The 11,326-nt window shown below is 41.0% G+C and overlaps 1 pseudogene; it reads right to left on the bottom strand.

Annotated features, from left to right (window-relative positions):
* Positions 1–1,328, bottom strand: part of LOC140925767 (uncharacterized) — a 1,800-nt pseudogene extending 472 nt beyond the window's left edge.
* Between the last annotated feature and the right edge of the window lie 9,998 nt (positions 1,329–11,326).

Here is an 11,326-nt window from a genome sequence, read left to right as displayed (position 1 = left end):
TCAGGAGGTACGAGATCGCGATCAGACTGACTGATAGGTGTGGCATCAATTTCATTGCAAATGTTCTCCACCTTTCTGACAAAATACCTGTCGATATCGTTCGCGATTATGTTCTTGTCAAGGTGTTCGGCAAACAAGGGTTCATCCTTCATGCAGAGAAGCTTTTTTGCAGCATTAAACAACTTCCTTTGATCTGCACCGTTTTCAACCAGAAACTCAGAGTAGAAATCCCGCCTAGCCTTATTCATCAAATAGGTCACATGGTTTCTCTTTGACTTGAAATCAAGCAGATAATCGGCAGCCTTTGTCTTTCTCCATTCGCGTTCTGCTTTCTTACGCTCTCGCTTAGCATTGTCGATAGTTTCAATGTACCAGGGTACGACAGGTCTGGTAACTCTTCTGCGTGTTTTAAGTGGCGCGTGTCTATCAAGCAGTGCTGATAAGGTGGTAGTGTATTCACGCGCATACGCATCCAAGTCGTCGGCAGTGTGAAACTGTTTGTCATCGCACAGTGAGCAGGCTTGAATATCACTATGAAAGCTGTCTAGGTTTATGGATTTGATTTTTCTGTAGGTGGTGGTTTTTATTTCTGTAGGTGGATTTGATTTTTCTGTAGGTGGTGACTGTCGAGACAGTCCTAGCCTGGTGAACACAGCTTCGTGGTCAGATATAAATAGATCAACCGTTGGCTCATCATCAACAAGTGTTTCCGACTTGCGTGTAATAGATAAATCAAGTGTGTGGCCGTCACGATGTGTTGGTTGCTTAACATGTTGTTGGAGATCAAATGAGTCTAAGAGGTCAAGGAATTTCTGAGTATCTGGGTTCCTACAATCATCCACGTGGATATTAAAATCACCAGTTGTTAATAATCGTTCCTTGCAAAGCAATAATGATTCAAGATAATCTGGGAATTCAGTAAGGAATACATTTGTAGTGACTGGATGGCGCTCAGAGTAGGGTGGTCTGTAGATAATTGCAATACGAATGCTATACCCGCCAGATTTAACAATCCACTCGGAGAATTCATACGAATTTCGCACGCTTACACCAGCGTCAATCTTTTTTACATCCAGCGACTCGTGATAGATGATTCCAGTCCCCCCTCCACGGCGATCTGATCTCGTGTGATCTAGGATTTTGTAACCATTGGGGCAAAGCTCAGCTCTTACAGAAGAGTCGAGATCGGTTAGCCAGTGTTCCGTAAGAGTAACAATGAAAGGTGTATGATCGCAAATATAACAAAAAGTCACAGCAGATTTGTTCCTGACAGATTGAGCATTGATATTGCATGCAACAAGTTGTTGTTTACACCGGTCAGCGGTCATTCGGTTGGAACATTGGATGGTGATCAAGTTATTTCGCGACGACGGTGGACAATAATGAGTAATCTTTAAAAGTTCTGAAATACATGTAAACATTAAGCTTAAATCGTATACAAGAACAACATGTTTTAAATAAAAACATTTTGATAGCTGATTACTTATCTAATCGCTTTTTCACAACACACAAAAATGCAGTATTCATTTGTTGCTGCTGAAGCATCATAGCTTTCATCATTTGCTGTTGACTTTCCTGTTCCTGTTGTTTTGCACGTAACTCCTGTTGACTAATTTCGCGGTCAGCGCTGCTTTCTCTCGCAAAAAGTCGACCAGTGGTTCTGCACGTCTCGGCTTACGACGTTTTGGAGAAGCTCCACCTTCGTCTGAATTCCGCTTCTTGGTCTCTTTAACGCTCTCCACCGCTTTTTTCTTGATATCTTCTGCAGTCTCGTTATCCTTGAGTTGCTGTTTCGATGCTGATTCAGCCTTTGCTTGTATGGTATCTTCTCTCTCCACTCCTCGATCAGTGATTCCTTCTCCGTTAACTCTTTCACAGAAATCCCACTTGCCTTCTCTTCCTCGCCCATCTTTTTGCTGAACTTTTTTCCACCGCTCTCGCACAGCTTTTTTACCCTTCAGTTGGAATTTTGGAGAGTGGATTTCATTCAGACTGTCGACTATCGCTTCTCAAGCCAGTCCCACGAGCTGGACTTCCTTTCTTTGTTCCAAAAACGTTTCTTGCTAGCATTTCTCTCAGAAAAAGCACATCATGTTCTTCGCTCCACTCCATCGGCCTAGAGTGAAACAACGCGCAACCAGAGGTAAAACATAATGCAAAATTTTGATAAGAATGAAGAATCAAAGCAGCTAAAACCTTGGCCAAGTAGCTTAATTTACTCACTTGGATTTTTGCACTTGATCATCAGATGCCGCCATATTTAGTCTAAGTCTACAGCTCTCCTTTTAAAATACGATGAATAAAATACGTTTTATGCCAAAAACTATTTAAGTAAATTACGAGAAAATATTCTCTTAAGTTGCGAGAACTAAAAGGCCAGAAAAAAAACGAGTATAAGTGTCTCAGGCGTGTCTTGGCAAGTCCACATCTTGTATATTGAACATTCACAAAATGGTCAATTGACAGCTGTCAAAACACTATAGCCACTGACCAGTATCACATGACCATATCGCAGGCTCATGTGTCAACTCATCTAGGTGACGTGATTTATTGGGATTTATTTGGAAGCTGTCCGCTGACCAGCTCATTGTTTTACTAGATCGCGATCAATGTTCAATCTCATACTTTCTAGCTAGTTTGAGAGCACACATTGGACATCAATGTTGTCATCAATTGACAGCTGTCAAAACAGGGTATCCGCTGACCAGTATCACTTGACCGTATCGCGGGCTCAGATGTCGAACCCATCGAGGTCAAGTATTTTTTACGTTATCCGCTGACAAGTTGCTAGTTTTCAGATGATCGCAGGCTCAAGTTTAATTTTTTAAAATTCATATGAAATATGTTGTGTTTTTGTGCTACACAATTAAAATTTTGATTTCAAACTGACCTCAAACGCGAAAATTTAGCCACCTATTACAGGCAGGGAAGACAGTTCCCTTTGACTTTGCTCACCATGGTCACGCTCTACGTCCAATTTTTATGCTCTGATTGGTCAGTTTGACAGGTGAGTTCATGCGGCAAATGTATGCAGCATCTTGAATCATGTTAACTTTGACAGCTGAAGCTGTACCCTACATTGATTTACATGATACAAAAAAGTTAGATAAATATAGAAAAAGTACAGGCTGCCCATAATAACCATTGAGGGCTAAAAGCTCACTTAGGTTTTTTATAAACGATTATATTAAAAGGTCAGGTACTACACACAACACATAGCTACACAAAACATTCACACACACAAAAAAAAAGAGTACAAAAAGAAAGGCAGCAAAAGAAAGCTAAGTATACCAGTATTAAACAACGGAAAGCCATTCTTGCGCTAAGTTGTCCGATAATTTATATTCTGTTTCATCCGCTGAAGAAGCACAAAGCTAATCAAAGATTTTGAGACTCGAAAAACTGTAAAACTTTCCCTCTACTAAGACTACAAGGCAAGCAAAGGCTTTGGAGGCACAGGTAAGTAGTAGCTATATTATTATACAGTGGCGGATCCAAACCTTCAGATAAGGGTGGAGCACCCAGACCCTAAGATAAGGGGGGGCCCGGTCTCCTAAAAAATTTTTTTGGCCCTTCGGGCGCGGCCTCAGTTTGGTCTAAAAATAGGAGGGGAACCTGGGCCTCCCAAGCTCCTCCCCTAGATCTGACACTGTTATATACAAAGTGGGCCGTTGACCATAGCCCCACACCAATTTCCCAAAATATCATTTGCTTAGTTCATTGGCACAAGCAAACCTCTTTGAGATCTTAACAGTGTCCATAGAATCCGCATTCAACAGTTGGCCGAGTATGCATAAGTAGGCAGTTGTTCAAACAAAGACTAAAACAGTCCTGCTTCATGGTGCTTCTTGAGTCGTCGGAGGGTAGAAAACGTGCGCCCTGGAAGCTACAACTGGTGTTCGATAAAATCTTAACATTTCCACTTGACCAATTTTGGGTTGAGACACATGGCTGCGGTGGTGGTAGGGGACGGGGGTGGGGGCAAGCATCCCCCTGCAATTTACATTAAAGGCAATTCCCTTTCAGGCAAACTGAGCTATGACTGTGGCTGAGTTTGTCTAAATGGTAAGCAATTATATTTTGCATAGTATTGCCACAATTTGTAATAGCAATGACTTTAATATTTTACAGTGAAACCTCTGTTAAGCGGGCCCCCAATTAAGCAGACACCCAGTCTTAAGCGGACACTAAGCTGGGTCCTGAAACGGATGTCTGATATTTCCCTTTATAACAAACTCCTATTCAGCGGACACCTCTATTAAGCAGATGCGGACACTAAAATAAGTTGTATTTGGCTAATTTTTTTTTGTTAAAAACCTCTATTAAGCAGACACCTTAAAATACGTCCTTAAAATACGTACTGAAGTCAGTTAATGTTTTTGAAATTACCAACAAATTAAAGTTGGTAATGAAAGGTAATGAACTTGAACCATGGATAGCTACTTTAACAACATACAACTTTTTCACAGTACAGAGTAACCGTTAAATGTTGATCGTTAACAAACATTGTGCAATTTTTAAAGCCTCTATTAAGCGGACACTCTCTATTAAGCAGACACTTGGCAAGGTCCCGAAGGTGCCCGCTTAATAGAGGTTCCACTTTTACGTATTTTTAAACTTTTGGTATTCTGAACATCACTCATGTTCTTAAACTACTGTTGTAAATGGTAGCATTAACATGTATGACATTTAGTTTGCACAGAACTTGAGCAGGGGAAAAAATCCCAATTTCCATCAGGTACTGTACAGAACCTCTGTTAACCAACATCTCCAATAAGATTACATGCACCTCTTACTAACAGACACTCATCTGGGTTCACAGCAATTAAAAATCTTCATTAATCCAAACTATTGTAAGTAAAGACATCTTTTCTTGGTAACAAACATCCATATAGATCGGTCAAATCAGACCTGAAATTCTTGGCAGAATAGTTAGATCATAGCTATAGCAAATACTCCTCTCTCTATGGCAGTGGCGGATCTAGGGGAGGTGCCCGGGGGGCCCGGGCCCCCCTTTGTTTTTAGACCAAACTGAGGCCCGAAGGGCCCAAAAGAATTTTTCGAAGACCACCCCCCCTATCTCAGGGTCTGGATGACTGGGCCCCCCTTATCTGAAGGTCTGGATCCGCCACTGTATGGGGCACTTCAGTTGAACAGATGCTTTTCCAAATACTAAACAAGAAAACAAATTAAATAGTTAAAAGAACACGCATTTGTAATTAATTTTTTTTTTGTAAATAAATAAATATTCCAAAAAAAAATTAACATATAGAGGGAGAAAGGAGGATCGAGAGTGCACCAAAACTTGACCCACCAGTCAAATCACACAGCCAATAATGTACAAGAAAACTGAAGGGAAGTTTAATGATGATCAAATAAGGAAAAACAATCTTACTGTTGAATAATTACTTTTCCATGTTTGTTTTACTTCATCAAATTAAATAGCATATGCTCTACTTGATCGAATGACAGAGCATTTCCTTTTTTTCTAGAATGACATGCCTTTACTGTGAAAGAAGTTGAAGGAACAATTACAGCAGAAGAGGCTTTAAGGCACACTTATAAACTAATATTCAACCAAGACCTCAAAGAAATCAGGGAGTGGGGATTATTTACAGAGAGGGAAGGGCTATGAGAGGGAAGATACCATTTCCAAATTCTTTGGACCCTCCCCTTTCAGTTTTTACAGGACATATTTTTGACGAAACAACAAGAAGCCAAGTCAAAACTCCGATGGGTTACTTAAGTTGAATTAAAAATATTGATTCTACCATTCATTCATTGATGTACTGTTAAAGAAACGTATTAAAAAATCTTGAACAAACTCATTGACCTGACAGCCAACCTTTCCCAAGAAATAACTTGCAGATATCATGTAGATGAAGACTTCATAGTATCAATGGCTTCGAACCAAAACGCACAGTTTTAAAGCACATTTTCATTTGCAACCTTAATTACAAAGCATAAAATAAGTAAGCCTAAATAAATAAATAAATCTGACAGAATTATCAACAACAACAACAACAAAACTTTATTAATAATCACATAAACTCACAGAAGTATTGCCCGCAACTAGCAAGGCTATTCGAGGCGGGACCATGCGTGCAAAATATAAAAATAGAGACTAAGGCCATTAACATTATCATTCTCAGCAGAGGCCTGATTCAGCTCAGTGGCTAGGGCAAATTAAGAACAAGGTACTTGCCAGTCAAAGCCTCTAGTAAACACTGCAGCTTACTGAAGGGGTTGTGTCAAAATAGCCCCCTCCCTACCCCACTAATTTTGGCCCCCTGGCCTGATCTACCCACCCACTGTTAGGGCAGTCCATGGGCTATCCAGCTAAACCGACCAAGACGGCAAGCCTCCTACCTTTTTGGACACTGCAGGGCTCAACATAATTTTTTTACGGTGGCCGGTCATGTTGACCGGCCAAAGGAACTTTAGCTCGGTCACGTCTCGTTTATGACCGGTCAAAATATTAAAAAAAAAAACTAATTACGGCCTATTAACCCAAAAATATCATTTATTCGTTCGTTTAAAAGTGGCTTAATGTACAGAATGGCTTAAACCATCATCCTTTTTAATTCTTTTTTAATGTTGACTAGAACTGGCCTGTACTGAGTGAACAATGGCAATGCTCAAACTGACACTCTCTCTAAACCCTTACGGGGCTGCAAGTAACTTTAAATTTTCCTGTACTACAACTTCAACATGTAGAAAAAAGAAACGAAACACTTATCTGCTTTATGATTGTGTAAGTTTAACAATTAAGTGACTGTTCATGTACATCTAGCCTCCTCGTGTATGTCCTCATATCCGATCGTAATGTCGCACTTGACTGGATATGCTGTTCGTGGACTGCAAAGCTTAGTAGCCAGGCCTCTCAATCTGGGTATCCCGGATGTTTAACGTAAAGATAAATGGTAAAAAAAGACAGAAATAACTATAACAGTGTTACTTTTATGCTGCAGTGTTATTAATTTGGTTGTACTGACACTTCCATTCTTGACTTTGTACAGTTTTCTTTACTCAAGCTCATCCAGTTCTCTTATAAGACATTTTCGCCAAGATCTTCCTCTTGAACTGTATCCACGTTTTCCTCTTCTTCTGCACTCTCTTCTGTTGAGGAGTCATCAATAAGAACCTTCGACTTTTTCACAGCATCTCGACTCTTGTACCTCTTTCTGATGTTTTGGTTTGGTCGACGAGCAGCGCTTGAAAGCCATAACTGTATGGCTGGCGTCGAATCGTAATCCTGAAATGCTGGACCCTCCAGGCGGATTCTAACAAGATGGTTAAGGTTGCTCTCGCCGAGTGTTGCTCGACGATCTGTTTTAACACGATTCATTAGTGAGAACAGCCTTTCCACTTTCGCATTTGAAATGGGGATAGAAAAAAGAAGCTCGACCAAAGTGAGGACCATACTCCACTGATCCCTGCGGCTTGAGTCGAAGATTCTCCTCCAGACACGAAGGTAAGGTGTTCTGGAGGGATCAAGGTACCGTTTGGTGTAGGTGACAAGATCATGCCACTGCTCCAGCAAATCACCTACCGTTCCATTTAAGCCAGCCTTCGACAGCGGTTCTTTAAAATGGTTGTAGAGCTCAGTAATGCCGTCGTCTGCAAAGCTCAGATTCTCTTCACCATCTTCAGTTCGCTTCTCCCATCCTTCGCAATTTAGAACAGCGTTGGCAGGAAGGATGTGTCTGTTCTCTGCCACCTCCAGCCTTGTCTGCATAGCCTCCTTGATTCTGCCCAGCAGCATGTTCTTCGATCGTCTAGGAGATTCTTGAGCGGCTTCAAAAGGAGGGCAAGGTAACATTCTGATACTGGTATTCACCTTCAAGTTCTTGAACCTTTCCTAGGAAACGATTTACGGTGGGAAGATCCAGAAAATCCTTCCGCTCTAGGCGTTCTAGCTGCCTCTTGGCTGTCTCGATACGTCCAATGGAAGCGACGATGTCAATTTCATCATCCTGAAATGCAAGGGAAAGGGCATTGGCAGGGCTCAGCAGCTCAATGAATAGGCATGCTATGAGTGGAACTCTTGCTTGCTGCCTTTTTCTCAGCCATCCTTTAAATTTTTGGCGATCCGCTGCCTTAAACGATTTGTCCTCAGACATAGTTTGCACATGCTGGAGATACAGGCCAAATTTGTCCACCAGCAGCTGCAACGCAGTGAGCTTGTGGGTTATCCATCGGGTTCCTGAAGGAAAAAGAAATAACGTGGCACTTTTTTACACGCAAGGTTTGTTTTTAAGGCAATTAAAATACCTGCTTTGCGGTCATTATCGGTAGCTGCTAAAGGCGGGTGGGGGAAGAGGTGAATGGTTGCAGCTGTATGGTATGTTCCATCTCATTCAAAAGTCATTTAACTGTGAAGTATACATTAACTTGATTATAAGATATTCAGTGACTGAATTTGAAGTATCGTCTTGGTAGCATATAGTACGCTTTTACTTAATTATTTAATGCAAAAAAAGTTACCACATGCTCGCTTCGGGCGGATTCCTCCTTCCTCGAATTCAAATGCTTCGCCATAAATGCGGTGAAGATCACGTAGTTGTCGAAGCTTTTTTGGAGAATTTTCATAGAGGTAATAGAGGCGTAACAGCACTTCGTCTACGTCGTCAAAGATGGTACCCTGTAGAGCATCTTTGACAGAGAGTTCTAGTCGATGGGCCACGCACCAGCTGTAAATCACCCAGGGAAGATTACTATGAAGAATGCCTATAACCCCTTCTTTTTCTCCTCGGTTTACAGTGGCTCCGTCGGCAGCAAAACCAATTAACTTTTCAAAAGTCTCCCCTGTGATGCCGATGCATTGAAAGCTACTTCCTATGGCACCAACAATTCCTGCAGCATTACCATGTTTCAAGTCGACAAGCCTGTCAGGGTAAATATAAATAGATAAATAAATACTTAGATACATAAATATCCTGTGTAGCACTTTGTTGATGCAAAATCTGTTAGCTAAATTTTAAACATTTTCCACAATAGCTCGTGTTAATGTAAAAATTTAGTGAAAACAGGTATAATTTAACTAATGAAAAGACTGAGGACTATAGTATGGTGAAAGTGCACGGTCTGATTTCTTTGCTCACCTCAAAAATGAAGTAGCTACTTGAATTGTGTCACGTCCAGGTGGATTTGTTTCTAAGTACTGCACAAAGACCGCTTCCATTTCCGATACAGAAGCATCTTCGGAACCATCCGTCAGGACACTGAAAAATTTTACACTGGACAGCTGCTCCCTCAAATTCCTTTCCATTTCTTCTCCAATGTGGGCGATAAAAGTGCTGCAGCTCATGTCATTGCGATATGCTGTTCCAATAGTGACTCCATGCCTTTCTTCAAGTTGCAACAGTTTGGGGAATTTTGACAAAGGTAATTCTTCTTTCGCAATAAAGTATGCCACATCAAATTTAATTTTAGTGTTTGCAAGGTCACTTGCTTGCATGTTAACGATGCCAGTTGTGATAAGTTGCTGCCCAGCTTGATTAAAAGTCCTCATGCACTCTGCTCTTTCCATGGCACACTGACCTTTTTCTCCCTTCAGGTGCAAGTCCAACGCCTTCTTGTGTGGTTCCCCTCTAGCATGATCCTCGGCATTGCTAAGGCGAAGGTTGGTGGAACCGTGAAATGCCCAAGCGTTAGAAAAGTTTTTCATTCCTCTCACCTTGTCTGCGTAAGTTTTACACACGGAACAGTTTAAACTGGCTACATGACCTCCATTGGCATTGATCACCAGCGACTCACTTGCTAGGTGTGCAGCCAAATTTGTAGTTACCCAACGATTTGCAGCCACTACAGATAAATTTCTTGACTTCTTTGCAGAGGGAGCTGTCGCAGTGGGTGTTTCAGGTGATTTTTCAGTCGAAGTGGCAGATGTGATTGAATCTGAATTATCATCCTGATGCTTAGACTTTTTAGGTGTTTCCACTAGCGTAGAAGGTCTAATGGTTTTCCTTTTTAGGAAAGAAGATAGACTGGATTGTCTAGGTTTTGACAAGGTCAAAGTTTCAGAGACTTTACGTCGACAATTGCTTCCATGACACTCCTCGCATTTTCCAACAAGATACGTTTCCTCGCAATAACCAGGCGTTTCATCAGAACAAGACACTGAGCATACATTGCAAATCGGGGATTTACATCCGATACAACGGTACTTGATACTTTTTCGTCCACACTTTATACACTCCATTATTGAAAACTCGTCACTTACATCATGGCACATGTATTTTTGGAATGCAAATCTGTCACTTTACAAGAACACAACGTTCAATGTTTTCGTGAGACCTGTAACGAGGATTTTCGTATAACTAATCCACATACAGTTGAATAAATACTCATTCAATCCGCTTGCGTTAAAATGGAACGACTCGTGAGATCTCACCACCTTCAGAAAATGATTTGTCAAAGTCAAATTCCATTGGCGCCTCTGTAGCGCTGACGATTACTTACAGTCAGGCATCAAGAGATCACCAGTTATTTTTTATAAGTCATGAGTTTTTCGTTTCATTTTTTTTTTCAATGAATTAACCGTCCGTAATGTATAGACTTTAAGCTTTTTGTATCACCGTTTCAAGCCAAGAAACAAATTTCATTTCTCAGAAAAGTGACAATCGGAAATTGTCCATAAAAATAGTTACAATTGGCAGCCGGGTTGACGGCGTGGGTGGTGCGTTTGCACGTGGGCCTCCAAAAGAGCCAGGTTTGCGGTCAAGAGAGAGGTTCGCCTTCAGCTGCGGTGGGAAAGCTCGATTTCTCAAAAAAGATGAATGGTCTCCCGGATTTGGTCCTTGCAATTATTTTTACCTACCTTCCAGATACTGAGCGAATCTGCACCTTAGCCTTGGTGTGCAAGAAGTGGTATGAAATTATCCACAGCAGTAGAGTATGGAAGAAAGTTGACTTTGCATATCAAAGAAGAATCAAGTCAACTATCCTGCAGAAATATGTTTATCCAGGAACACGACAAATAATCCTGAGCGAATGCTACTATTTGGGATAGGGAGATCTTTGTTCAATTCTAAGACAATGCAAGTATATAGATGTTTTTATTGTACCTTGGATTGGTTATAGGAAAGAAGTCGTTCCAGACTTCACTCGGACATTAAATATTGCGTGCTTGCAGTATTTAGAATTGAGTCACTGTAAAGTGACAGACTCATTATTCATCAAGCTTCCCTTAAAGTGCCTACTGTTGAAAATTTTTCTCCTGCAAGACTGCCAAGAGATAACCGAGAATGCTTACATGACTTCGCATTTTAAAATGCATGAACATCTCAGGATTCTCAACGTAGCACACAACAGATCGGCCCTT

This window comes from Porites lutea, chromosome 2 (assembly GCF_958299795.1).
Source record: "Porites lutea chromosome 2, jaPorLute2.1, whole genome shotgun sequence".
Classification (NCBI taxonomy): domain Eukaryota; kingdom Metazoa; phylum Cnidaria; class Anthozoa; order Scleractinia; family Poritidae; genus Porites; species Porites lutea.
This window is presented reverse-complemented; position numbering and strand designations above follow the sequence as displayed.